The sequence below is a fragment of the Physella acuta genome, unplaced genomic scaffold (genome assembly GCF_028476545.2).
Source record: "Physella acuta isolate Inbredline_101_S28 unplaced genomic scaffold, ASM2847654v3 ptg001100l, whole genome shotgun sequence".
Classification (NCBI taxonomy): Eukaryota; Metazoa; Mollusca; class Gastropoda; family Physidae; genus Physella; species Physella acuta.
In genome coordinates this window covers 110,182-138,030 of record NW_026732617.1, presented here as the reverse complement: position 1 = coordinate 138,030, position 27,849 = coordinate 110,182, and the positions used below count along the sequence as shown (strand labels likewise).

The window sequence follows — 27,849 nt, the reverse complement described above, 5'->3', positions numbered from 1 at the left end:
GCGCTTGCAGCTTGTTTTCTAACGGCTCCCAGAAGAGAATTATATATATAGATTTTTTCCGCGCCACCAATAAATTGCGTTATGCTAATATAGCTATTTTTTTACCCCCTTTCCTATCGTCATGCCTCATTACAAAATAATGCGGGAGTGATCTCCCTTAAACTTTGTTGTTAGTGCTAAGAGTAAGAGAAATGGCACTTTCAGTGCAATCTGGATATATGAATACTGTTTTTAATTATTTTTTAAAATACTTAATTAAATACTTAATTAAAAAATATAATCGAGTAGAAAAAATGAATGTAAGCGTTTTGTGCATAAATGAGCGGAAATTTTTTTCTTCAAAAAGACACTTTTAGTTAATTTTTTAAAAGCTAATTAAATATCTAATTAAGTCACATTGCATTGTCATCGAGTTTTGACCTACGTGAAAAGTTTGAAAAGGAACAGACCGATAGATGTGATAGTGTTTGACAGAGTTTCATCCAGGCATCTTACACTTTTACTAGTGTCCGCCCCCCCATGTTAACCGCCCCCCCCCCGAAATTTTCAAAAGCCCCCCAACCCCACACCCCCCCCCCCCACCCCCCGCTGGAGAACGGAGAAAAAAGTCTGGAAGAAACACTGGTGTTTGAGAAATTGGAAATATATTTTCGGAAATATATTTTTGATTTTAGCTCGATTACAGTGTATTCTTTATATTCCTTGTAAGATACAGTGGAGGTGTAAAACGGCGAAAACTATAATATTAGAATTTCATTTAATTTTTCTTTGCACGATTACACTACTTTCTCTATAGTGATTCTATAGGCTAATCTGTATACGAGTAAGTAAAAATAAAGCAAGACCCACCATCCCGTTTTCTCCGCCAAAACTACATCACAAAGATTGAGATTAGGAAAGATTATTTCAAAATAATTACTGCGAGCCCCCCTCCCCAGTGGCGTAGAGAGGAGGGGGGGGGGCGCCGACCTTAGGGCGCGCCAAAATGGGTTGGAAAAACAAATTGAAATTTTTGAGAGGGGGTGGTGCAAATCAAAAGTTTGAGAGGGGGGGGGTACAAATCAAAAGTTTGAGGGGAGTGCAAATCAAAAGTTTGTCCCCGGGCGACGGGTAGGGTCGCTACGCCTCAGCCCCTCCCCCTCCCTCCCAATGACATTCCGGGGTAATAACAAAACACTGGATAAAAACTATTTTAACATAAGCTAACGGTCACTATACATAAAGTATTAGGCAAGCGCGTTTTAAATTACTCAAAACACTTTTCTTGGACCATTGCCGATTTAATTTAAAATTGTAGGGCTTTCATGAGAACCTCCGGAAACTTTAATTCAAGGGAAACAACTACAAAAAAGAAATAACAATAACAATGAATACACGACTATAACAACACGCCGTCTTTCGAAGCAGCAGATCTGTGTCCAGACTACATTACTGACTATAGTGTTTTTTAGATTTCTAGGTCCCAATTTAAAGATCTAGCTTCTAGATCTATATCAAACTGTAAGCCTTATTCATATACTCAGTATACTTGAGTATACTGTGATCAACTTAAACTTGATTTAATATTTCATTTATTACTAAGATTAAGATTTTAAGGATGATAAAGAATAATATTAATAATAAAGATCTACTCGGTCTCCTATTTGTAGTATTTGGAGTCTCTACTAGTAAGATCTAGATCTACAGTATTTACTATTTAACTATTTATAGCATTACTTGATGATCTAAGACTCTAAGTTATTTAATATTTAAAGTTAACTTCTAGATCTAGATCTACCAAGTTACTAGGCTATTTTAGTATTTTTTTTAACTTAGGCTAAGTATTTTACTACTATTTGTTATTGAAATTATTTTAGGCCTATTGTCTTGTGTGTGTTTTTATTTTAAGTTTTTAAGTCTAAAAACTTAAAAAAAAAAAACAACTCTTAAGGCCTAAGGCTCCTAAGGGCTAAGAGTGTACTAAGAAGAGTCTTAGTGACCTTAGTCTAAGACTGAGTCTACTAACTAAGACTGACTAAGACTAAGACAAGCACTTGACTAAGGCAACTAACAAACAACTAGATCTAGATTCTAGATCTAGATCTAGATCTACACTGCAACTGTTATTCTAAGTTAACAGTTGATACTGAGTTGAAGTTCAGTAAGTTCAAGAGTAAGTTGACTCTTCACTGTCATGTAGTCTTAGTCTTACTGTAACACTATACTATGCCCTATGTACTATTACTATGTAAGGGGTCATCCATATATGATGTCACGCTTTTTTTGACGATTTTTACCTCCCCCCCCCCCCCTCCCCTCCGTCACACGTCGTCACAAAAAGCCAGACACCCCCCCTAAAATGACGTCACACCTCAACCTACAACCCCCCCCCCTCAAAATTGCAGTTGAATTTTTTCCAAAATCTTGTCTAAACTATTACAATTTATTAAAACAGTTATCTAAAACGCGAAATAACGTCTAAAATTCGTTTTCTAACATTGCATTTATATAATGCAAAAATGTGATGTCGCAACATCTGACCCCCCTCCCCCTCATCACACATCGTCACAAAATTACGGACCCCCCTCCCCCCTACGAGTGTGACGTCATTTATGGATGACCCCTAAGTCTTACTTTTAGTGCTTTAGTAATAGAGTAATAGTAGTCTAACTGTTGTGTTTTAGACCATTAGGTGTTAAGTTTAGTTATGTTAACAGTAACAGTGTTAAGTATAAGTCTGTAGTCACAGCACTACTCTACTGAACTGTAACCTAGTGTAGTAGACTACTCACTGTTTAGCCTCTAGATTAGTATTAAAATGTGTGTGTGATGCTGTAAAGTACTGTCATTTAATGTAAAAGTCAATGTTGTACTTGTGTATTAGACAGTAATCCAGTATATGAGGTCACAGTAAAAATCAGTTAAAAGTAAACTTAGGCCAAAACAATTTGTTTTAACCATTTGGCTCCTAGGCTGCTACACATGTCTCACTCCCCGCTTCCTAAGAAAAGGGGCAACACTCTTTAAAATATAATCTAAATATAGGTTGGGTCTTTTAAAAAATTCAGAACAAAGCAAATCTCATCCACAGCCGACATGCATTGTTGAAACAAAAGTAAAATGGATAACATGTAATAAAATGAATTCTTTACTACACTTAATTGAACAAAAATAAATTAATTCATAACCATGCCAACAGCAAACGCACTTTGTCGTAATGGACGTAGAACCACTAGACAACTACTATTATTAGCAATTCCCGTTTTTAGATGTACCCACACGTCTAATAATTCTTAAATATCATTATCACTACTACTATTTATTTTCTTCTAAATTATAAGCGTCCCATCATAACTTAGTCCAAAGGCATCATTAACACAAAAATCAAGACTCCACAGCAAAAAGATGCAAATATAAAATAAACCGGGAGTGATCTCCCCTAAACTTTCTCGAATATCTATAATATAAGCGGGCTGAGCGTGTGTCAGTCCTTCCTTCCTTCCTTCCTTCTGTCATCGCTATAGCTTTTGGAACCATAAAAGTAAACATTCGCACCATGCTGTGCTTTTCAGTGCACCGCAGTGTCTTATTATAAGTATTAGAGTAGGGTTTGTTTATATAGCGGCATAGAGCTATTTTATAATTGCCACTGTGTTTACTCTTTTGCACAACTTAAAGAAAATATTAAATACACGCACATTGCTAAAACATATTAAAAGGATCAATGTCAAATATAGTTTTCGTTAATATTCCTCGAAAAAGTGGATACATTTAAATAACATAATAACAGTACGGTAGAAAAATCAAATTAATTTAAATCTTTTCTAATTTTGACAAAGTAGGTAATTTAAAAATACATTAAACTCACGCTAATAAAAAATGTGAATGCAAATATACATTCGTCATATAAGGAATTGGTGTTGCAATAATATAATTAGCAAAATGTGAATGCAAATTATTCGGATGTGTAAGAGGAAATTATTGTTAGAAAATTATAATTAGCATGGATTGATAAAAGGCAATCTTTTATCTATTTTATTCACTGAATGTAGGCCCTACTGTTTATTACTTATAATTTTTAATCAACTATTCAGCACTATTATAGACGCGTCATCACGTTCATTAGGTGCGCAATGGTTTTAGTTATGAAACTCTATTGTAAATTGTTAAAATTTAAAGTACTGGAAAAAAAAATGCGTGAATGGATAAAGTGAAATATTGTATATATTAATTATAGATACTGCCTATTATTTATACTGTTTTCTAATTATTATTCTATCTTTCGGGTTTTATAGGAGAGGCGTAGCGAGGGGGGGGGGGGGCATATGTCCCCGGGTGCCGACCTTAGGGGGCGCCAAAGTGGGTTGGAAAAAATTTGCGAGGGGGGGTGGTGGTGGAAATCGAAAGTTTTACGGCGGGGGGGGGGGGGGGGGAAGGGGTGCAAATCGAAAGTTTGAGGGGGGTGCAAATCACCGGAAAGGGCGCGATTTGGCGCTACGGGCTAGACTGTGAGCAATATGCCTTTATGATTGCATTTAAATTGTGTTTATGTTATGAGTGTTGTGTTTGTTTGTTCATTTTTTTTTTTTTTTTTTTTTTTTTGCGTTCGTTTGTGTTGTGTTTAGTTTTGTTCTGTTGGTACATTTAAAAAAGATTTACCGTGGCGGAGCACGGGATGCAGCTAGTTCTTATATAAAACAACAGGGGATGGGAACTCGGGCTATTGACATGATTTTTAATCCATTTTAAATACTTAAAGTTTTAAAAATAGAATAAAATCTCGTAGACAAAATAATTGCACACCAAGTGAACTAGTGAACGCCAAATAAAAAAGTGCACAATAGCGCGCAATATTATTAGTACTTTAAAAATTTACATTAGTTTTTTGAGAAATCGGAAGTAGCGTAAATTACTACTTCCGGTCAACGGAAATTACTCAAAATTTAATAGAAGGTAGAGAATTAGATCTTTTACTTACATGTGAAATTTCATTTATCTATCTGAAATAGTACTCAAGTTATAGGCTTTTGAAAAATTCAAAGTAGGAAAAGTACCACTTCCGGTTATCGGAAATCGCTCAAAAGTTGATACGGATCTACGATTTTGATAAAATACTTATATATGAACTTTCATCAACCTAGCTATAACGGTACTCAAGTAATCGTGTTTACACACGGACACACACACACACACACACAGACACACAGACATACGGACAGAATTGCAAAGCCCAGTTTTTCAGACTGGATTACGCATAAAACCTCTTAATTTTGATAAATCTGGATTGATAATTTTTGCCCGATTAAAATAAGTCCTCTATACTTCGGATGTGATGAAGGACTGAGGTGTAATACGGTGAAAATTGTTAAAATTTCAAGTGATTTTTGTGCACGATTACAATACTTTCTCTATACTTCGTATATACGAGAAAGTAAAAAAGAAGCGTTTGGCGATATCAGGGGTTAAAGGGTTAAATAAGTAATTTACTCTAATAGATATTTACACAACATATAGATCTAGATCTGGGACTTACTCAGTGGGAGAATACAGGTGTGGATAAGGGTCAGGCCCAGGCTGGAGTAACATATTAAGCCTGTATGTAAAGGGTCGGCGTGGCCGAGTCGGTAAAGCTCATGGTTGCTAAACCGAAAAGTCTCGAGTTCGAACCTTCGGGCAGATGAGGCTCGTTAGCTGGGGACAGCCACTCTTCTAGGAGAGACAACTCCAAAATCAAACAACTGCTGCCTTGTAGTTGGTTCTTGATTGGACAAAGGCTATGGAAGCAAATCCAAAAAGAAAAGCAGGCTGAAATCGGAGTCAATGGCCTCAATGGCGCATAACCAGTTGACACGTAATCCCTAATTGTGATGGAAGCATGGCCGAGGCGGCAAAGCTCATGTTTGATAAATTCGAAAAAAAAAGTCTCTAGCTCAAACCCTCTGGAAGATAAGGCTCGATCCCTTCCAACACTAAAAATTAAGGACGAAGAAGAAGAAGAAGCCTCTTTGTAAATAGTAATCAGTACAATGGTTTTAAGTACACTAAACAAGTACTTGTACTTGTTTAGTGTACTTGTGTAAAAACCTTAACCAACTAGAACAGGGATAAGGCACACAATGTCAAACTGTAAAAGTAGAAGTAAAGTTTCCCTTCCAAATCTGATGATATATGGGGCCATAGAAGTAGAGTTCACCTGTTTCTGTGACCTCGGCATATGAAGAGATAGTGTGCTCAGCTCTATGCCCAACCGCCTTTACTTTCCCTAGCGTGAGTTAAGCACCCATCAGAGCTGGGTTGACTCAGGGACGGTCTACTGATTTGAATCAGGATTCGAACTCGAGACTCACAGGTTAGCAGTCTAGCTCTATACTGCTAGCCCACTCCATCCCTTGATTACATTTCCCAACCTACACTTTTTAAAAGAACCCTATTTGATATTTTAAGAATTGTTATTGAAGCCCTTATTTTTTCTGTTTAATCATCATGTTGGATCACAAACAATGTACTAGCCTTCTCACCAATAGGCTGTTGAAATATATTGAATGTATATTTACGCCTTCACATCTATTTAATGAGTTTTAATATATTTCACAGATCACAATGTCAGAACCTCCACCCTTTACCACTGATCTACAGTTTTGTCCATTCTGTGGCTCTGTGCTACCTCTACCTAGTATTGGACAAAGTATTATTTCATGTGCACGGTGTCCAGCTACTAGGAATTTAAAAGGTAGGTTAAGGGTTAAACTACGGACAAAAATTATTTCATGTGGACAATGTCCAGCTACAAGGAACTTAAAAGGTAGGTTAAAGGTTAAACTATGGACAAAAATTATTTCATGTGCATGTTGTCCAGCTACAAGGATTTAAAAAGGTAGGCTAAGGGTTAAACTATAGACATGTATCATTTCGTATGAACAATATCTAGCTACAAGGAATTAAAAAGGTAGGGTAAAACTAAACAATTTGATTGGTGCTGCTAAATTAGCCATACATGAATGTCATACAACATTGTCAGATGGTAGAACACAACTGATAACCTGAAAGGTGAACCATTAGGTGTAGCCCAGCAACCAAATACAAGGGTCCCAGGAAATTTTCATCCAGTGGCCCCACTCAAGCTTAATCAGCACTTAGGATAAGAGGATTGTGCTGGGACCTCAAGATCTACACAAATTACTTCTTGAGCGTTAGTGTTGCATATGCTCAGAGACATTCTTAGGGACAAATTTAAAATCATGTGAACAGTTGATCAAATAAAAAAACTTTCTAGTGTAATAAAACTTGTACTCCATCACACTGACTTTTTTTTACCTCTTAGTTTGTCATTTTTTAACCAATTTTTTAAGCATAAATTAATCTATCATTTAACACTTAGAGGTATATTTAACTTGACTCAGATATTTAGCAACAATCAAACCATTCAGTTTAAAATAATTTTTAATTGCTTTTTTAAATTGATTTTTTTTTAATGCAACTGTTATCTGTTTTGATAGGTGTCTAAGGGAGGGAACTGCCATCAACTTTTGTTCTGATTTCGAAAATGAGTAGCCTTTCTTTTACATCTGTTTTCTCCAGAATACCAAGATGTCACAGAAACTTTTGTCATTCATTTCAACACCCCCAAAAGGAAACAAAAGAAAAATATAGAAGCGGAAGATCTCATAAAAGAAGAGTTGATACCTGAATTCCAGGGCCCAACTGTAAGACGTTCAGTTACTAAATGCAGTATTTGATCTGAAATAAGACTAACAAGTTTCTCATAAAAACATTTTCTGTAACTAATTTTTATTCTGTCTGTAGTTTAATAATTTTAATGGATAAAAAAATTGTCTGATTATAATTTATTTTAGAGTTTATTCTTGAGCTTAATTCGTCTTAAAATAGTGTAATTTTAAGTGGGGAGGCTGGGGATCCAACATAGCAAACAATCAGCTTCTCACCTTAGTTTGGTTTAAGGTGAACCAGTGTTTAAAAATTATCTTTGATGAATTAGGTGGACTAGTCATTTCAAAAATTATCTTTGATGAATTAGGTGGACTAGCCATTAAAAAATTATCTTTGATGAATCAGATGGACTAGCCATTTAAAAAATTATCTTTGATGAATCAGATGGACTAGCCATTTAAAAAATTATCTTTGATGAATCAGATGGACTAGCCATTTAAAAAATTATCTTTGATGAATCAGATGGACTAGCCATTTAAAAAATTATCTTTGATGAATCAGATGGACTAGCCATTTAAAAAATTATCTTTGATGAATCAGGTGAACTAGACATTAAATAACTATCTTTGATGAATCAGATGGACTAGCTATTTAAAAAATTATCTTTGATGAATCAGTTGAACTAGACATTAAATAACTCTTTGATGAATCAGATGGACTAGCCATTTAAAAAATTATCTTTGATGAATCAGGTGAACTAGACATTAAATAACTCTTTGATGAATCAGATGGACTAGCCATTTAAAAAATTATCTTTGATGAATCAGGTGAACTAGACATTAAATAACTATCTTTGATGAATCAGATGGACTAGCCATTTAAAAAATTATCTTTAAATCAGGTGGAGCGCCAGTGTTCCAGGTGCAACCACGACATCATGATCTACACAACCAGGCAGACACGATCTTGACATCATGATCTACACAACCAGGCAGACACGATCGGCAGACGAGGGTCAGACAGTTTTTTACACATGTGTCAAGTGCAAGTAAGTTTCACTTTTTGTGTGATGTGTGATATAAGTTTCACTTTTTGTGTGATGTGTGATATAAGTTTCACTTTTTGTGTGATGTGTGATATAAGTTTCAATTTTTGTGATGTTTGAACTGCTATAACTCTCAAATGTTTGTGTGATGTGTGAAATGCTATAAGTTTCACTATTTTGTGTGATTTGTTTGTGTGCTATATAATGTTGATTATTAATATTAATTATATATTTTATAAACTACAATACTAAGTTTTCTAAAACTGTCACTGGATAATCAATGTTAAACAAGCACTTTAATCAGAGAACAAAATAAAGAAAATTGTTTTTAAATGTTGTTATTAATTCTCTCAAGCGCTTAAGCTTTTTTTTCAAGCTTACATGTTTTTGATATATTTACAAAGAGATATCTAAGTCAAAATTTTCTTTTATTCTTGGTAAAAATACAATTTTTCATTGTTTTGTGACCAGCTACTCTTTCATTTAAAAGATAATGTGATTTATTTATTTTTGTTTTGTTTTGCAGATTTCAAGACATTGAGTATTCCTAGTTTTTATCCCATGCCAGAGTGAATACAGTCCAATGAATATTTTGCTGCACTAACTTGTTAATACATGTCAATAAAGTAAAATAAAATTACTAGTGCTGTTTATGTGTGAATTTATAATATGGTACATATATAATATGGTACAAGTTATTTGTAGAAACTTTAGTGCAGCTTTACAAATGTTTATATGTTTTTATGTAAGTGTTGTTACAGTCTGGGCTTTTGATAGTGTTAAGGCTGAAGTACTCATACTTGTAAAATCTACCTAACCTCTTATCACTTCCTTTCCAATTGTTCTTATGCTATAGACGTGTGTGTACTATATTGTTTACTTTTTAATCTCAATATAACTAAAACACTATAGTTTTAAGGTTAATTTAAATGTGTAAGTAAAATGGACGCTGCTCTAAATCAGGGGTCTCCAAACTACGGCACGAGGGCCGGATGCGGCCAGCGAGGTCCTCTTATCCGGCCCGCGGAGATCTTTTTGTCCACGGAAAAAAAAACGTTTGTTGGTGATGGCTGAAAAACTTCGCTCAGAAAAATCAAAGAAACTGGCCTCGAACTCAAATTTGATAGTTAATGCGGCCCTCGGACTGAAAAGTTTGGAGACCCCTGCTCTAAATCTACGCAAATACTTATATGTAACAATCCTTACAGTTTAATGTGGATGATTAGGCTGAAGAATAAAAGAATGAAGAATAAAATCTTTGTTCTTAGTTCTAACGATTCCATCAAAGTCCATAAGGTCAAGCTACATCAATATTCTGACCCCTCCATCACACACACCCCATAAGGTCAAGCTACATCAATATTCTAACCCCTTCATCACACACACACCCCATAAGGTCAAGTTACATCAATATTCTGACCCCTCCATCACACACAGCCCATAAGGTCAATCTACATCAATATTCTGACCCCTCCTGGATCAAAGCCCATAAGGTCAAGCTACATCAATATTCTGACCCCTCCATCACACACAGCCCATAAGGTCAAGTTACATCAATATTCTGACCCCTCCATCACACACAGCCCATAAGGTCAAGCTACATCAATATTCTGACCCCTCCAACATCACACAGCCCATAAGGTCAAGCTACATCAATATTCTGACCCCTCCATCACACACACACCCCATAAGGTCAAGCTACGTCAATATTCTGACCCCTCCCACATCACACACAACCCATAAGGTCAAGCTACATCAATATTCTGACCCCTCCTGGATCAAAGCCCATAAGGTCAAGCTACATCAATATTCTGACCCCTCCTGGATCAAAGCCCATAAGGTCAAGCTACATCAATATTCTGACCCCTCCTGGATCAAAGCCCATAAGGTCAAGCTACATCAATATTCTGACCCCTCCTGGATCAAAGCCCATAAGGTCAAGCTACATCAATATTCTGACCCCTCATACATCACACACCTCAAGCGCAGTAGCGTAGCGAGGGGGGGGGGGTGGCGGGGGGGGGGGGGACATATGTCCCCGGGCGCCGACCTTAGGGGGCGCCGAAATGGGTTGGAAAAATAAATTGAAAGGTTGAGGGGGGTGCAAATCGAAAGTTTGAGGGGGGGGGGTGCATATGGAAATCTCGAGGGGGGGGGGGGTGCAAATCGAAAGTTTGAAGGGGGGGGGTGCATATGGAAATCTCGAGGGGGGGGTGGGGTGCAAATCAAAAGTTTGAGGGGGGGTGCAAATCGAAATCTTGAGGGGGGGGGGTGCAAATCGAAAAGTTTGTCCCCGGGCGCCGGGAAGGGTCGCTACGCCTCTGCTCAAGCGTCATCAATATTCTAACCCCTCCATCATACACAGCCCATAAGGTCAAGCTACATCAATATTCTAACCCCTCCCAAATCACACACACATCCAGAGAATGTTATCAGCTGATGTTTGCAAACAATGCCAATCCATCCCCAGAAAGTTTTAAGTTTGAACTTTACTCTTGTTAATATCAAGATAATTTCACAATAATAGTTTACAGAAGCTCTTTTTTTCTATGTAAAGCGAAGTAACTCCATTAAAATAACCGATTTATAAGCCTAGCCTAGTCATGTCCCCTTAAAATGGTAAACTCTCAGTCAACACGAAAGCGAAATAACTCCATTAAAATAATCGACAAGATAAACCTAGCCTAGTTACGCCCCCTTAAAATGGTAAACTCTCAGTAATTCACACGCACAGAAGGCGATTGTGTTTGGGTGGTTGGTAAAAAATCGGAAAAAATAAACCTCGTGTTTTTAAACCATCTTGTCTTTTAACAAAAATTTTATGTAACAACGTTTTTCAAGACTGTAATGTATGTTTATATTGTTTATTTGTGAGTTGTTTAATAACAGAAGACTATGAGCTATTGGAAACAAATCTGCCCACGTTTTAAGACAATGAGAAAAATAAAAAACTTGAAACGTGTTGGGTTATGTGCTCTTTATTTCAACATTTTAAACTAGTTTTAAGAATCATTTGAGATCCGCGTCCGGGGTACTTTGCAAAATTGATTACCGCGTTCGTGATCTAAATGATACAGACACAAAGAGATGAAACTTAGGTAACTAATAAATAAATATAATAGATAGTGTGTGATGACGGGGTTAGTGTGTGACGACGGGTTTTGTGTGTAAACAATGAGAGCGTGTGACGTTTGTGTATGTTTGAATGAACGTAGGACAGTGGCTAGTACAAGTTAAACAAAAAAAGGGGGGGGGGGGGGGGTTCTGACAGGTGCGTGGCTGAGTAATGTTCATCGGGTTAACAATAAGTTGTTGTTGTTTTTTAATGGGGGACGGGGGGAGGGGAGTAATGGAATGTAGCACACGTGTCAAAAACTGTGATACGGTATGTTCATGAGCGATATCAATTCTATTTTTTTAAAAACCAGACAGATAGTGTTAGTGTAAGAAGACATGTTGACTCATGTTGTGATCGTGTAAGACAGGGGTCTCCAAACTACGGCCCGAGGGGGGGGGGGGTGTAGGGTCGGGGTTAGGGGAAAGTGGGGGGGGGGGGGGGGGTTAGTGTTTTAAAGCAAATATTTTCAGTGGCAGCATTGGTACTGTCAAATTTACAAATTATGAATTACTGAAAAGTAGAAAATAAAACAACTAAATAGCGGCGTATGATACGCTGCGGGTCAGCTCGTAGGTACTAAAGTGCTAAAGTGACCCACGCTTTTCTTTATAGTTATTTAAATAGTAGTCTATAATTTATTTTCTACTTTTTAGTGCATTATTACATAAAAGCTTGTTATTAAAACGTTTTTTTAAATGAATTTTTTTACCCCCTCCGCTTGTAGGCGTAGGCCTACTGTCATAAAAATTAACTGGGGCAACATGTATGTTTATTTTTTGTTAAGCGCGACAACTCTTTTATACTGTCGACAGCATCATCCAAGCTTGGTTACTTCCCCTTAAGAGAGGATTATAATATCTGAATATGTGACTATGTGATGAGGGTATGTCATGCCACCCCCCCCCCCCTCTCCCTACACGGACAATATAGAACACAATATTAAAATCAAATATGAAATAAATAATTTAATCACCGTCCACCCACACTAAGGTAAATGGATGGGGTGAGTGGTGTGTGTGGAGGAGGGAGGGGGGGGTGACAATGAAGTAAAAACAATCGGTAAAATAAGCTTCCTCCTTAGAGGCATCTTATTTATTTAATAAAATAACATCAAGTTTCAAAGACTAGTTCTCTTTTTTCAATATTGTTTGAACGTATGGGAAAAATTCTACCTTCCTTTTAAAACATATTAAAGAAATAATACATAAATTGAAACGCGCTGGAAGTTATGTGATGTTGTATTACATTTTTAAAACAAGTTACGAGAAAGATTTCAGAATTATACCCTATGTACTTCACAATGTCGATGGATGCTTTAGTGATATAGAACATAGTTTTAAAAAGTTCTAAGCTTGTTACCAAATATATACTGATATATGTGTATGTTGCCTGGTGACTACAGTTAGATCGGTTGTGTGATGACGGAGTTTGGTGTGTACGTGAAAGTGCTACGTGTAAACAATGTGTAGTGAGATTGTCTGACATTCGTGTATTTTGGATGGGTGGGTGTAGGACAGTGTCTAGTGCAAGGTTAACAAGTGTTGGTGTGTTTTGACATGTGGGTGGCTGAGCTAGTGTTCAGGGGACGAACAATGAGAGATGGGAAAAGGGAAACAACTGGTGACACGGACTATGGAGGGAGGGGGGTGTGAAGGAGAATAGATTAAACACGCATGTCAAAACCTATGACATGGTGTGTTCAACAGCTATTTTACTTTTTATTTTTGATATGGGAAATTTCTTAACGTGTGTTGACTATTGAAAAGACTTCCCAAGATAAACTAGCTCAACTGTATCGCTTTGCTGTTTTTGGTAGACATATTAAATTGTGTAAGTTGACTGGATTCTGTTGTTCATTCTGTGTGTGTAGATTCTGTGTGGGGATTATTATTTGTTCGTGGGATCAGCAAGGACTGTTTATTTCTGGACAGTGCTTCTATGTAATTAATAGGACCCATCACCAAAAAAACCAACAACAGAGGAAACACCAACAAGGCTCCATCAATAAAAGGCCCGATCAACGAGAGGAACAATAAGCTAGAGGACCCATCAGCTAGTGTACCCATCAGCTAGAGGCTCCATCAGCTAGATCAACAAGATGATCAAACACAATGAAAATCAGTAAGTGCGTAGCGGGCTTGTATATGTATACAGTAAACAAAAAGAAAATATTATAAACAAACTACCACAAACCAACGAACATAAGTTACCACCATTAACTGACAACAGACCAACGAACAACAACTAACCCATTAACAGACAACCAACTAAACATATACCACAAAATCACTAACTTTCAAATGACAAACAATTAGGACGTCATTATACCTCCCAGTCTACAAGTAGGACATCATTACACATTAAGCATGTAAGTAGGGCGTCATCACACATTCCAGTACATAATTAGGACGTCCCAGCATACAATTAAGATGTCATTACACCTCACAGCTTACCATTTGAACGTCATTAAACCCCCAAGCCTACAAGTAGAACGTCATTACACTTCCCAGCTTACAAATAGGACGTCATTACACATTTAGTATATAAGAAGGACGTCATTGCAAATCCCAGCACACATGTAGGACGTCATTACATATTCAAGCATACAATTAGAACGACATTACACATTCCATCAAACCATAGGGACGTCATTGCACATTTTAGCATATAATTAGGACCTCATCACCCATTACAGCACACACGTAGGACGTCATTAGACATTCCAGTACATAATTAGGACGTCATTATATATCCCAGCATACAATTAAGACGTAATTACACCTCCAAGCTTACAAGTAGGACATCATTCCACACTCCAGCATAAATGTAAGTCAAACTTGCACCTCCCACCATACATTTAGCACGTCATTACACATTACAGCATACAATTAGCACGTCATTACACATTACAGCATACAATTAGCACGTCATTACACATTACAGCATACAATTAGGATGTCGTTTCACATCCCAGCATTAAATATGGATGTCATTATACATCTTAGCATACAATTAGGACGTCATTGTACATCTTAGCATACAAATAAATGGTTTTTTTTTAAACATTCCAGCATTCAATTAGAAAAATGTTACACATCCCAGCATACAATTAGGACGTCATTGCACATCCTAGCATACTTGGATTTTTACTTTCTCGTATATACGAAGTATAGAGAAAGTATTGTAATCGTGCACAAAAATAACATGAAATTTTGACAGTTTTCACCGTTTTACTCCTCAGTCCTTCATCACATTCGAAGTATAGAGGACTTATTTTAATCGGGCAAAAATTATCAATCCAGATTTATCAAAATTAAGAGGTTTTATGCGTAATCCAGTCTGAAAAACTGGGCTTTGCAATTCTGTCCGTATGTCTGTGTGTCTGTCTGTCCGTGTGTAAACACGATAACTTGAGTATCGTTACAGCTAGGTTGATGAAATTTCATATATAAGTATTTTATCAAAATCGTAGATCCGCATCAACTTTTGTGCGATTTTCGATAACCGGAAGTGGTACTTTTTCTACTTTGAATTTTTCAAAAGCCTATAACTTGAGTACTATTTCCGATAGATAAATGAAATTTCACATGTAAGTAAAAGATCTAATTCTCTACCTTCTGTTAAATTTTGAGTAATTTCCATTGACCGTAAGTAGTAATTTACGCTACTTCCGATTTCTCAAAAAACGAATGTAAATTAGTGGTTCCCAGAAAGAACCGCAACGGAAAAAAGCGCAACGGAAAAAAGCGCAAATCAAAAAGCGCAACGGAAATAAGCGCACACGGAAAAAAGCGCAAAGAGAAAAAAGCGCACACAGAAAAAAGCGCAAAGAGAAAAAAGCGCAAACGGAAAAAAGCGCAAAGAGAAAAAAGCGCACACAGAAAAAAGCGCAAACAGAAAAAAGCGCAAACGGAAAAAAGCGCAAAGAGAAAAAAAGCGCACACGGAAAAAAGCGCAAAGAGAAAAAAGCGCAAACAGAAAAAAGCGCAAAGAGAAAAAAGCGCACACGGAAAAAAGCGCAAACAGAAAAAAGCGCAAACGGAAAAAAGCGCAAAGAGAAAAAAGCGCAAACGGAAAAAAGCGCAAACAGAAAAAAGCGCACACGGAAAAAAGCGCAAACGGAAAAAAGCGCAAACGGAAAAAAGCGCAAACAGAAAAAAGCGCAAACGGAAAAAAGCGCAAACAGAAAAAAGCGCACACAGAAAAAAGCGCAAACAGAAAAAAGCGCAAACGGAAAAAAGCGCAAACAGAAAAAAGCGCACACAGAAAAAAGCGCAAACGGAAAAAAGCGCAAACAGAAACAGAAAATGCGCAACCAGAAAAAAACACAAAGAAAAATGTGCAAAAGAGAAATTTAGCACAAAGACCATATGGACTAGATGACACATTTATACATGACTGTTAGGGCTGCTGTGAGAGTGTCGTGTTTGATCACGTGATCTACTACCATTTAAAGCGTACCACTACCATCTGCATTCCCATCACCACGATACAGGCGATAATCACTTTACACAATGCCTATTATTTTCTTGGTCAATAATTATTCAACTACTATTCTCGTATAAATAAACATCAAAATATCATTGATATCGACATTACATGAAGTATCTCTCAATTATGTATTTAATATTATCATGACGCACCTACCTACGCACCTTCCCACCTACCCATTTACCCACCTACCCACTTACCCACCTACCCACTTACTTACTTACCCACTTACCCAACAACCCACTTACCCACCTACCCGCCTACCCACTTACCCACCTAAAAAGTATCGACGAAGTTCGTTAGTTTCGTAAACTGCACTAGACATATTTTTTTAAATGAAAATTCATTGACATATTATGTTACATATATGTTATATTTTGCGACAACCTTAATTAGTGCGTTGGGCTAGTGTGAACACTCACTTCGAATTAACTCAATTACATGCTATTTATTTTAACATTACACGGTAAGCGTCACCCAACTGTTGTGATGTGAGGTGAGGACAGGTTCGACAATAAACCAACACGAAAGTACGAAAGAGACATAGATTGCCTATTAGAGAATGGACCCCTTAACTTTCCTAACCCCACCATATATATATATATATATATATATATATATATATATATATATATATATATATATATATATATATATATATATATATATATATATATATATATATATATACCGAGGGGTCTATGGGGGGGGGGGGGGTTATGACCCCCCATAACCCCCCCTTGCCTACGCCACTGCATATAAGTATTCGCATAGATTTAGAGTAGCGTCCCTTTTGTTTACATGTTTTCATTACCCTTCAAACAAAAGTCTATTTTAGTTATATTGAGATTAAAGAATGTAAATAAATAGTATACACAATTCTGTAGAATAGGAACGATTGGGAGGGAAGTGACATTTAATTAAGGTTGTCGCAAAATGTAACATATATGTAACATATGTCAATGATGTCAATGAATTTTCATTTTAAAAAAAAGATGTCTAGTACAGTTTACGAAACTTACGAACTTCGCCGATACTTTTTTGGTGGGTAGTTTGGTAAGTATGTAGGCGGGTAGGTGGGTAGGTGGGTAAGTGGGTAAGTGGGTAGGTGGGTAGTTAGGTAGGTAGGTAGGTAGGTGGGTAGGTGGGTAGTAGGTAGGTAGGTAGGTGCGTCATGATGTGAAAAAATATTAAATACAAAATTGTTATTTTGGTGCGAATGAATGTTGTTACGAGAGATATGACGAATGCATGTTTGATGACGCGGATGAAAGAGAGTGAAGTTTTGCCATAGGAACGGGTTGTTATAGTATGCAAGCTAGGTAGTTCGGACTAGGGAGAATGTGAAAGATACTTCGTGTAATGTCGATAGTTTTATGTTTATACGAGAATAGTAGTTGAATAATTATTGACCAAGAAAATAATAGGCATTGTGTAAAGTGATTATCGCCTGTATCGTGGTGATGGGAATGCAGATGGTAGTGGTACGCTTTAAATGGTAGTAGATCACGTGATCAAACACGACACTCTGACAGCAGCCCTAACAGTCATGTATAAATGTGTCATCTTGTCCATATGGTCTTTGTGCTAAATTTCTCTTTTGCACTTTTTTCTTTGTGTTTTTTTCTGGTTGCGCATTTTCTGTTTCTGTTTGCGCTTTTTTCCGTTTGCGCTTTTTTCTGTGTGCGCTTTTTTCCGTTTGCGCTTTTTTCCGTTTGCGCTTTTTTCTGTTTGCGCTTTTTTCTGTGTGCGCTTTTTTCTGTTTGTGCTTTTTTCCGTTTGCGCTTTTTTCTGTTTGCGCTTTTTTCCGTTTGCGCTTTTTTCCGTTTGCGCTTTTTTCCGTGTGCGCTTTTTTCTGTTTGCGCTTTTTTCCGTTTGCGCTTTTTTCTCTTTGCGCTTTTTTCCGTTTGCGCTTTTTTCTGTTTGCGCTTTTTTCTGTGTGCGCTTTTTTCTCTTTGCGCTTTTTTCTGTTTGCGCTTTTTTCTCTTTGCGCTTTTTTCCGTGTGCGCTTTTTTCTCTTTGCGCTTTTTTCCGTTTGCGCTTTTTTCTGTTTGCGCTTTTTTCTGTGTGTGCTTTTTTCTCTTTGCGCTTTTTTCCGTTTGCGCTTTTTTCTCTTTGCGCTTTTTTCTGTGTGCGCTTTTTTCTCTTTGCGCTTTTTTCCGTGTGCGCTTATTTCCGTTGCGCTTTTTGATTTGCGCTTTTTTCCGTTGCGCTTTTTTCCGTTGCGGTTCTTTCCGGCCACCAAATTAGTACTAATAATATTGCGCACTATTGTGCACTTTTTTATTTGGCGTTCACTTGGTGTGCAATTCTTTTGTCTACGAGATTTTATTCTATTTTTAAAACTTTAAGTATTTAAAATGGATTAAAAATCATGTCTATAGCCCGAGTTCCCATCCCCTGTTGTTTTATATAAGAATATTCGAGAAAGATTAGGGGAGATCACTCCCGGTTTATTTTAAAAATGAAATTATCTTTCTATCAATATGTCTTTAATTAGGACCAACATTGAGTAAGACAGATCTGCTTTTATTTCGACTTAAAATAAAACATGTTAAATTTTTATTTATTCAATTCTACATTTTTTTTAAAATGCGAGAGTGGAACATCACACTACTTGAACCATCTACCACTACTCATAACTGTTCGATCCCCACCCCCTCCCCTTTTCTCTAATCCCGCTAGGGCCGTAGCCTACTGTCATAAAATTAACAGGGGCAATAAAAATGTTTATTTTCTTTGTCAAGCGCGACAACTCTATTAATACTTTCAACAGCGTCATCCAAGCTTAGTTACTTCCTCTTAATAGAGGATAATATTTGAATATGTGTCATGCAACACCCCCCCCCCCCCCCCCACACACACACACCCCTCCACGGACAATATAGAACGCAATATTAAAATAAAATATGAAATATATAATTTAATCATCGTCCACCCACACTAAGGTAAATGGATGGGGCGAGTGGTGTGTGCGTGGGGGGGGGGGGGGGGGGGAGAGGGAGGGGTGACTGAGGTAAAAAAAACAACAACTGTAAAATAAGCTTTCTCACTAGAGGCATCTTATTTATCTAATAAAATACAAGTTTCAAAGACTAGTTATCTCTTTCTTTGCGAGTTGTTTAAGAAGCATGGGGGGTCACCATCATTTTAAAACATATCAAAGAAAAGAATACGTATAGAAACGCGTTGTATTTATGTGATGTAGTATTACATTTTTAAAACAAGTAACGAGAAAGATTTCCGAATTATACCCTAGGCAGGGGCGTTGTGATGGGGGTGCTGACCGCACTAGGTGACACCATTTTGTGGGGTGACACCAAGGAAAAAATTGGAAAATATATAGATCGTTCCAGTTAAATGAATGATTAATTAGAAATAAATAGTCTTCTTTAATACACAAATTAAATTGTGTAAAATTGTGTGGTTTCTGTGTGTGGATTGTGTTTTTAGATTATGATTTGTTCCTGGAATAAGCATGGACTTTATTTCTTAACATCTTCTCTATGTAATCACCAGGACCCAGCAAGAAAAAAACCCAACAACATGAGAAAACATTAACAAGGCTCCATTAATAAAAGGACTGTTCAACTAGAGGAACCATTAGCTAGAGGACCCATCAGCTAGAGGACCCATCAGCTAGAGGACCCATCAGCTAGAGGGCCCATCAGCTAGAGGACCCATCAGCTAAAGGACCCTTCCGCTAAAGGACCCATCAGCTAAAGGACCCTTCTTCTAGAGGACCCATCAACACGATGATCAGACACGACAAAAATCAGTAAGTGCGTAGCTTGCGTGTATATTTACACAGTAAACATAAACAACATATTACCATGCCAGATAAGCAGCGTTCAAGCAAACTGTCAGAGGTGGGCCTCTCATATATGGGCTTTACCTTCTCAGCCAGCACAAACTCTGACAGAAAGCAGCTGCTTTTACCTGTGTGTGTGAAGGGGGTGTTTGCTTGAGAGCCATGGCTCTCTGCCAAAAGCACCAAGACTCAACTCCTGCGGGACAGTCATCGTGGTTGGGCACTTCGTCAGAGGAAGCTGCATGGTAGAAGCTCATGAAGATTTTTTTCCTCAGTTCTTCTACATCTGCACATTTACTGGCAACTGCCTTCTTATAATACCTCTGGAGAAGGTTCATCTTTGCCTGTAAATTGAGGAATATTTTTAAAAATTAAAATATGTTTACAAAATAAATTGTCACTGTAGCAAGGAACATAAAATTGAAAATTCTGACAATATTTGAAAAGGGTACTAACTTGTGTAAGGCTTCCAGCTTTCCGTCCACCTATCGTCCTGCCATTCTTCGCTTCTGCAGCCACTAGGTTTCTAAGTGCCGTTCCTAATCTCTTGAACACGTGTTTGGTGCACTCCTCTTTTGTTATAGGCACATCATAAGGTGACAGAGACAGAAGCTCGTTGTACGTCTTGCATTCTCCGTCACTTACAAGTGCGTGGAACATGAGGCGTGGAACATGAGGCGTGGAACATGAGGCGTGGAACATGAGGCGTGGAACATGAGGCGTGGAACATGAGGCGTGGAACATGAGGCGTGGAACATGAGGCGTGGAACATGAGGCGTGGAACATGAGGCGTGGAACATGAGGCGTGGAACATGAGGCGTGGAACATGAGGCGTGGAACATGAGGCGTGGAACATGAGGCGTGGAACATGAGGCGTGGAACATGAGGCGTGGAACATGAGGCGTGGAACATGAGGCGTGGAACATGAGGCGTGGAACATGAGGCGTGGAACATGAGGCGTGGAACATGAGGCGTGGAACATGAGGCGTGGAACATGAGGCGTGGAACATGAGGCGTGGAACATGAGGCGTGGAACATGAGGCGTGGAACATGAGGCGTGGAACATGAGGCGTGGAACATGAGGCGTGGAACATGAGGCGTGGAACATGAGGCGTGGAACATGAGGCGTGGAACATGAGGCGTGGAACATGAGGCGTGGAACATGAGGCGTGGAACATGAGGCGTGGAACATGAGGCGTGGAACATGAGGCGTGGAACATGAGGCGTGGAACATGAGGCGTGGAACATGAGGCGTGGAACATGAGGCGTGGAACATGAGGCGTGGAACATGAGGCGTGGAACATGAGGCGTGGAACATGAGGCGTGGAACATGAGGCGTGGAACATGAGGCGTGGAACATGAGGCGTGGAACATGAGGCGTGGAACATGAGGCGTGGAACATGAGGCGTGGAACATGAGGCGTGGAACATGAGGCGTGGAACATGAGGCGTGGAACATGAGGCGTGGAACATGAGGCGTGGAACATGAGGCGTGGAACATGAGGCGTGGAACATGAGGCGTGGAACATGAGGCGTGGAACATGAGGCGTGGAACATGAGGCGTGGAACATGAGGCGTGGAACATGAGGCGTGGAACATGAGGCGTGGAACATGAGGCGTGGAACATGAGGCGTGGAACATGAGGCGTGGAACATGAGGCGTGGAACATGAGGCGTGGAACATGAGGCGTGGAACATGAGGCGTGGAACATGAGGCGTGGAACATGAGGCGTGGAACATGAGGCGTGGAACATGAGGCGTGGAACATGAGGCGTGGAACATGAGGCGTGGAACATGAGGCGTGGAACATGAGGCGTGGAACATGAGGCGTGGAACATGAGGCGTGGAACATGAGGCGTGGAACATGAGGCGTGGAACATGAGGCGTGGAACATGAGGCGTGGAACATGAGGCGTGGAACATGAGGCGTGGAACATGAGGCGTGGAACATGAGGCGTGGAACATGAGGCGTGGAACATGAGGCGTGGAACATGAGGCGTGGAACATGAGGCGTGGAACATGAGGCGTGGAACATGAGGCGTGGAACATGAGGCGTGGAACATGAGGCGTGGAACATGAGGCGTGGAACATGAGGCGTGGAACATGAGGCGTGGAACATGAGGCGTGGAACATGAGGCGTGGAACATGAGGCGTGGAACATGAGGCGTGGAACATGAGGCGTGGAACATGAGGCGTGGAACATGAGGCGTGGAACATGAGGCGTGGAACATGAGGCGTGGAACATGAGGCGTGGAACATGAGGCGTGGAACATGAGGCGTGGAACATGAGGCGTGGAACATGAGGCGTGGAACATGAGGCGTGGAACATGAGGCGTGGAACATGAGGCGTGGAACATGAGGCGTGGAACATGAGGCGTGGAACATGAGGCGTGGAACATGAGGCGTGGAACATGAGGCGTGGAACATGAGGCGTGGAACATGAGGCGTGGAACATGAGGCGTGGAACATGAGGCGTGGAACATGAGGCGTGGAACATGAGGCGTGGAACATGAGGCGTGGAACATGAGGCGTGGAACATGAGGCGTGGAACATGAGGCGTGGAACATGAGGCGTGGAACATGAGGCGTGGAACATGAGGCGTGGAACATGAGGCGTGGAACATGAGGCGTGGAACATGAGGCGTGGAACATGAGGCGTGGAACATGAGGCGTGGAACATGAGGCGTGGAACATGAGGCGTGGAACATGAGGCGTGGAACATGAGGCGTGGAACATGAGGCGTGGAACATGAGGCGTGGAACATGAGGCGTGGAACATGAGGCGTGGAACATGAGGCGTGGAACATGAGGCGTGGAACATGAGGCGTGGAACATGAGGCGTGGAACATGAGGCGTGGAACATGAGGCGTGGAACATGAGGCGTGGAACATGAGGCGTGGAACATGAGGCGTGGAACATGAGGCGTGGAACATGAGGCGTGGAACATGAGGCGTGGAACATGAGGCGTGGAACATGAGGCGTGGAACATGAGGCGTGGAACATGAGGCGTGGAACATGAGGCGTGGAACATGAGGCGTGGAACATGAGGCGTGGAACATGAGGCGTGGAACATGAGGCGTGGAACATGAGGCGTGGAACATGAGGCGTGGAACATGAGGCGTGGAACATGAGGCGTGGAACATGAGGCGTGGAACATGAGGCGTGGAACATGAGGCGTGGAACATGAGGCGTGGAACATGAGGCGTGGAACATGAGGCGTGGAACATGAGGCGTGGAACATGAGGCGTGGAACATGAGGCGTGGAACATGAGGCGTGGAACATGAGGCGTGGAACATGAGGCGTGGAACATGAGGCGTGGAACATGAGGCGTGGAACATGAGGCGTGGAACATGAGGCGTGGAACATGAGGCGTGGAACATGAGGCGTGGAACATGAGGCGTGGAACATGAGGCGTGGAACATGAGGCGTGGAACATGAGGCGTGGAACATGAGGCGTGGAACATGAGGCGTGGAACATGAGGCGTGGAACATGAGGCGTGGAACATGAGGCGCGGAACATGAGGCACGGAACATGAGGCACGGAACATGAGGCACGGAACATGAGGCACGGAACATGAGGCACGGAACATGAGGCACGGAACATGAGGCACGGAACATGAGGCACGGAACATGAGGCACGGAACATGAGGCACGGAACATGAGGCACGGAACATGAGGCACGGAACATGAGGCACGGAACATGAGGCACGGAACATGAGGCACGGAACATGAGGCACGGAACATGAGGCACGGAACATGAGGCACGGAACATGAGGCACGGAACATGAGGCACGGAACATGAGGCACGGAACATGAGGCACGGAACATGAGGCACGGAACATGAGGCACGGAACATGAGGCACGGAACATGAGGCACGGAACATGAGGCACGGAACATGAGGCACGGAACATGAGGCACGGAACATGAGGCACGGAACATGAGGCACGGAACATGAGGCACGGAACATGAGGCACGGAACATGAGGCACGGAACATGAGGCACGGAACATGAGGCACGGAACATGAGGCACGGAACATGAGGCACGGAACATGAGGCACGGAACATGAGGCACGGAACATGAGGCACGGAACATGAGGCACGGAACATGAGGCACGGAACATGAGGCACGGAACATGAGGCACGGAACATGAGGCACGGAACATGAGGCACGGAACATGAGGCACGGAACATGAGGCACGGAACATGAGGCACGGAACATGAGGCACGGAACATGAGGCACGGAACATGAGGCACGGAACATGAGGCACGGAACATGAGGCACGGAACATGAGGCACGGAACATGAGGCACGGAACATGAGGCACGGAACATGAGGCACGGAACATGAGGCACGGAACATGAGGCACGGAACATGAGGCACGGAACATGAGGCACGGAACATGAGGCACGGAACATGAGGCACGGAACATGAGGCACGGAACATGAGGCACGGAACATGAGGCACGGAACATGAGGCACGGAACATGAGGCACGGAACATGAGGCACGGAACATGAGGCACGGAACATGAGGCACGGAACATGAGGCACGGAACATGAGGCACGGAACATGAGGCACGGAACATGAGGCACGGAACATGAGGCACGGAACATGAGGCACGGAACATGAGGCACGGAACATGAGGCACGGAACATGAGGCACGGAACATGAGGCACGGAACATGAGGCACGGAACATGAGGCACGGAACATGAGGCACGGAACATGAGGCACGGAACATGAGGCACGGAACATGAGGCACGGAACATGAGGCACGGAACATGAGGCACGGAACATGAGGCACGGAACATGAGGCACGGAACATGAGGCACGGAACATGAGGCACGGAACATGAGGCACGGAACATGAGGCACGGAACATGAGGCACGGAACATGAGGCACGGAACATGAGGCACGGAACATGAGGCACGGAACATGAGGCACGGAACATGAGGCACGGAACATGAGGCACGGAACATGAGGCACGGAACATGAGGCACGGAACATGAGGCACGGAACATGAGGCACGGAACATGAGGCACGGAACATGAGGCACGGAACATGAGGCACGGAACATGAGGCACGGAACATGAGGCACGGAACATGAGGCACGGAACATGAGGCACGGAACATGAGGCACGGAACATGAGGCACGGAACATGAGGCACGGAACATGAGGCACGGAACATGAGGCACGGAACATGAGGCACGGAACATGAGGCACGGAACATGAGGCACGGAACATGAGGCACGGAACATGAGGCACGGAACATGAGGCACGGAACATGAGGCACGGAACATGAGGCACGGAACATGAGGCACGGAACATGAGGCACGGAACATGAGGCACGGAACATGAGGCACGGAACATGAGGCACGGAACATGAGGCACGGAACATGAGGCACGGAACATGAGGCACGGAACATGAGGCACGGAACATGAGGCACGGAACATGAGGCACGGAACATGAGGCACGGAACATGAGGCACGGAACATGAGGCACGGAACATGAGGCACGGAACATGAGGCACGGAACATGAGGCACGGAACATGAGGCACGGAACATGAGGCACGGAACATGAGGCACGGAACATGAGGCACGGAACATGAGGCACGGAACATGAGGCACGGAACATGAGGCACGGAACATGAGGCACGGAACATGAGGCACGGAACATGAGGCACGGAACATGAGGCACGGAACATGAGGCACGGAACATGAGGCACGGAACATGAGGCACGGAACATGAGGCACGGAACATGAGGCACGGAACATGAGGCACGGAACATGAGGCACGGAACATGAGGCACGGAACATGAGGCACGGAACATGAGGCACGGAACATGAGGCACGGAACATGAGGCACGGAACATGAGGCACGGAACATGAGGCACGGAACATGAGGCACGGAACATGAGGCACGGAACATGAGGCACGGAACATGAGGCACGGAACATGAGGCACGGAACATGAGGCACGGAACATGAGGCACGGAACATGAGGCACGGAACATGAGGCACGGAACATGAGGCACGGAACATGAGGCACGGAACATGAGGCACGGAACATGAGGCACGGAACATGAGGCACGGAACATGAGGCACGGAACATGAGGCACGGAACATGAGGCACGGAACATGAGGCACGGAACATGAGGCACGGAACATGAGGCACGGAACATGAGGCACGGAACATGAGGCACGGAACATGAGGCACGGAACATGAGGCACGGAACATGAGGCACGGAACATGAGGCACGGAACATGAGGCACGGAACATGAGGCACGGAACATGAGGCACGGAACATGAGGCACGGAACATGAGGCACGGAACATGAGGCACGGAACATGAGGCACGGAACATGAGGCACGGAACATGAGGCACGGAACATGAGGCACGGAACATGAGGCACGGAACATGAGGCACGGAACATGAGGCACGGAACATGAGGCACGGAACATGAGGCACGGAACATGAGGCACGGAACATGAGGCACGGAACATGAGGCACGGAACATGAGGCACGGAACATGAGGCACGGAACATGAGGCACGGAACATGAGGCACGGAACATGAGGCACGGAACATGAGGCACGGAACATGAGGCACGGAACATGAGGCACGGAACATGAGGCACGGAACATGAGGCACGGAACATGAGGCACGGAACATGAGGCACGGAACATGAGGCACGGAACATGAGGCACGGAACATGAGGCACGGAACATGAGGCACGGAACATGAGGCACGGAACATGAGGCACGGAACATGAGGCACGGAACATGAGGCACGGAACATGAGGCACGGAACATGAGGCACGGAACATGAGGCACGGAACATGAGGCACGGAACATGAGGCACGGAACATGAGGCACGGAACATGAGGCACGGAACATGAGGCACGGAACATGAGGCACGGAACATGAGGCACGGAACATGAGGCACGGAACATGAGGCACGGAACATGAGGCACGGAACATGAGGCACGGAACATGAGGCACGGAACATGAGGCACGGAACATGAGGCACGGAACATGAGGCACGGAACATGAGGCACGGAACATGAGGCACGGAACATGAGGCACGGAACATGAGGCACGGAACATGAGGCACGGAACATGAGGCACGGAACATGAGGCACGGAACATGAGGCACGGAACATGAGGCACGGAACATGAGGCACGGAACATGAGGCACGGAACATGAGGCACGGAACATGAGGCACGGAACATGAGGCACGGAACATGAGGCACGGAACATGAGGCACGGAACATGAGGCACGGAACATGAGGCACGGAACATGAGGCACGGAACATGAGGCACGGAACATGAGGCACGGAACATGAGGCACGGAACATGAGGCACGGAACATGAGGCACGGAACATGAGGCACGGAACATGAGGCACGGAACATGAGGCACGGAACATGAGGCACGGAACATGAGGCACGGAACATGAGGCACGGAACATGAGGCACGGAACATGAGGCACGGAACATGAGGCACGGAACATGAGGCACGGAACATGAGGCACGGAACATGAGGCACGGAACATGAGGCACGGAACATGAGGCACGGAACATGAGGCACGGAACATGAGGCACGGAACATGAGGCACGGAACATGAGGCACGGAACATGAGGCACGGAACATGAGGCACGGAACATGAGGCACGGAACATGAGGCACGGAACATGAGGCACGGAACATGAGGCACGGAACATGAGGCACGGAACATGAGGCAC

The 27,849-nt window shown here is 42.3% G+C and overlaps 1 long non-coding RNA gene across 1 annotated transcript; it reads left to right on the top strand.

The window, feature by feature from the left end:
* The first annotated feature begins 1,368 nt into the window (after positions 1 to 1,368).
* Positions 1,369 to 9,337, top strand: LOC131955765 (uncharacterized). The gene is made up of 5 exons (XR_009388885.1): positions 1,369 to 1,500; positions 6,574 to 6,709; positions 7,558 to 7,682; positions 8,549 to 8,695; positions 9,219 to 9,337. It is a non-coding gene; the product is annotated as an uncharacterized LOC131955765 (long non-coding RNA).
* The last annotated feature ends 18,512 nt before the right edge of the window (positions 9,338 to 27,849 follow it).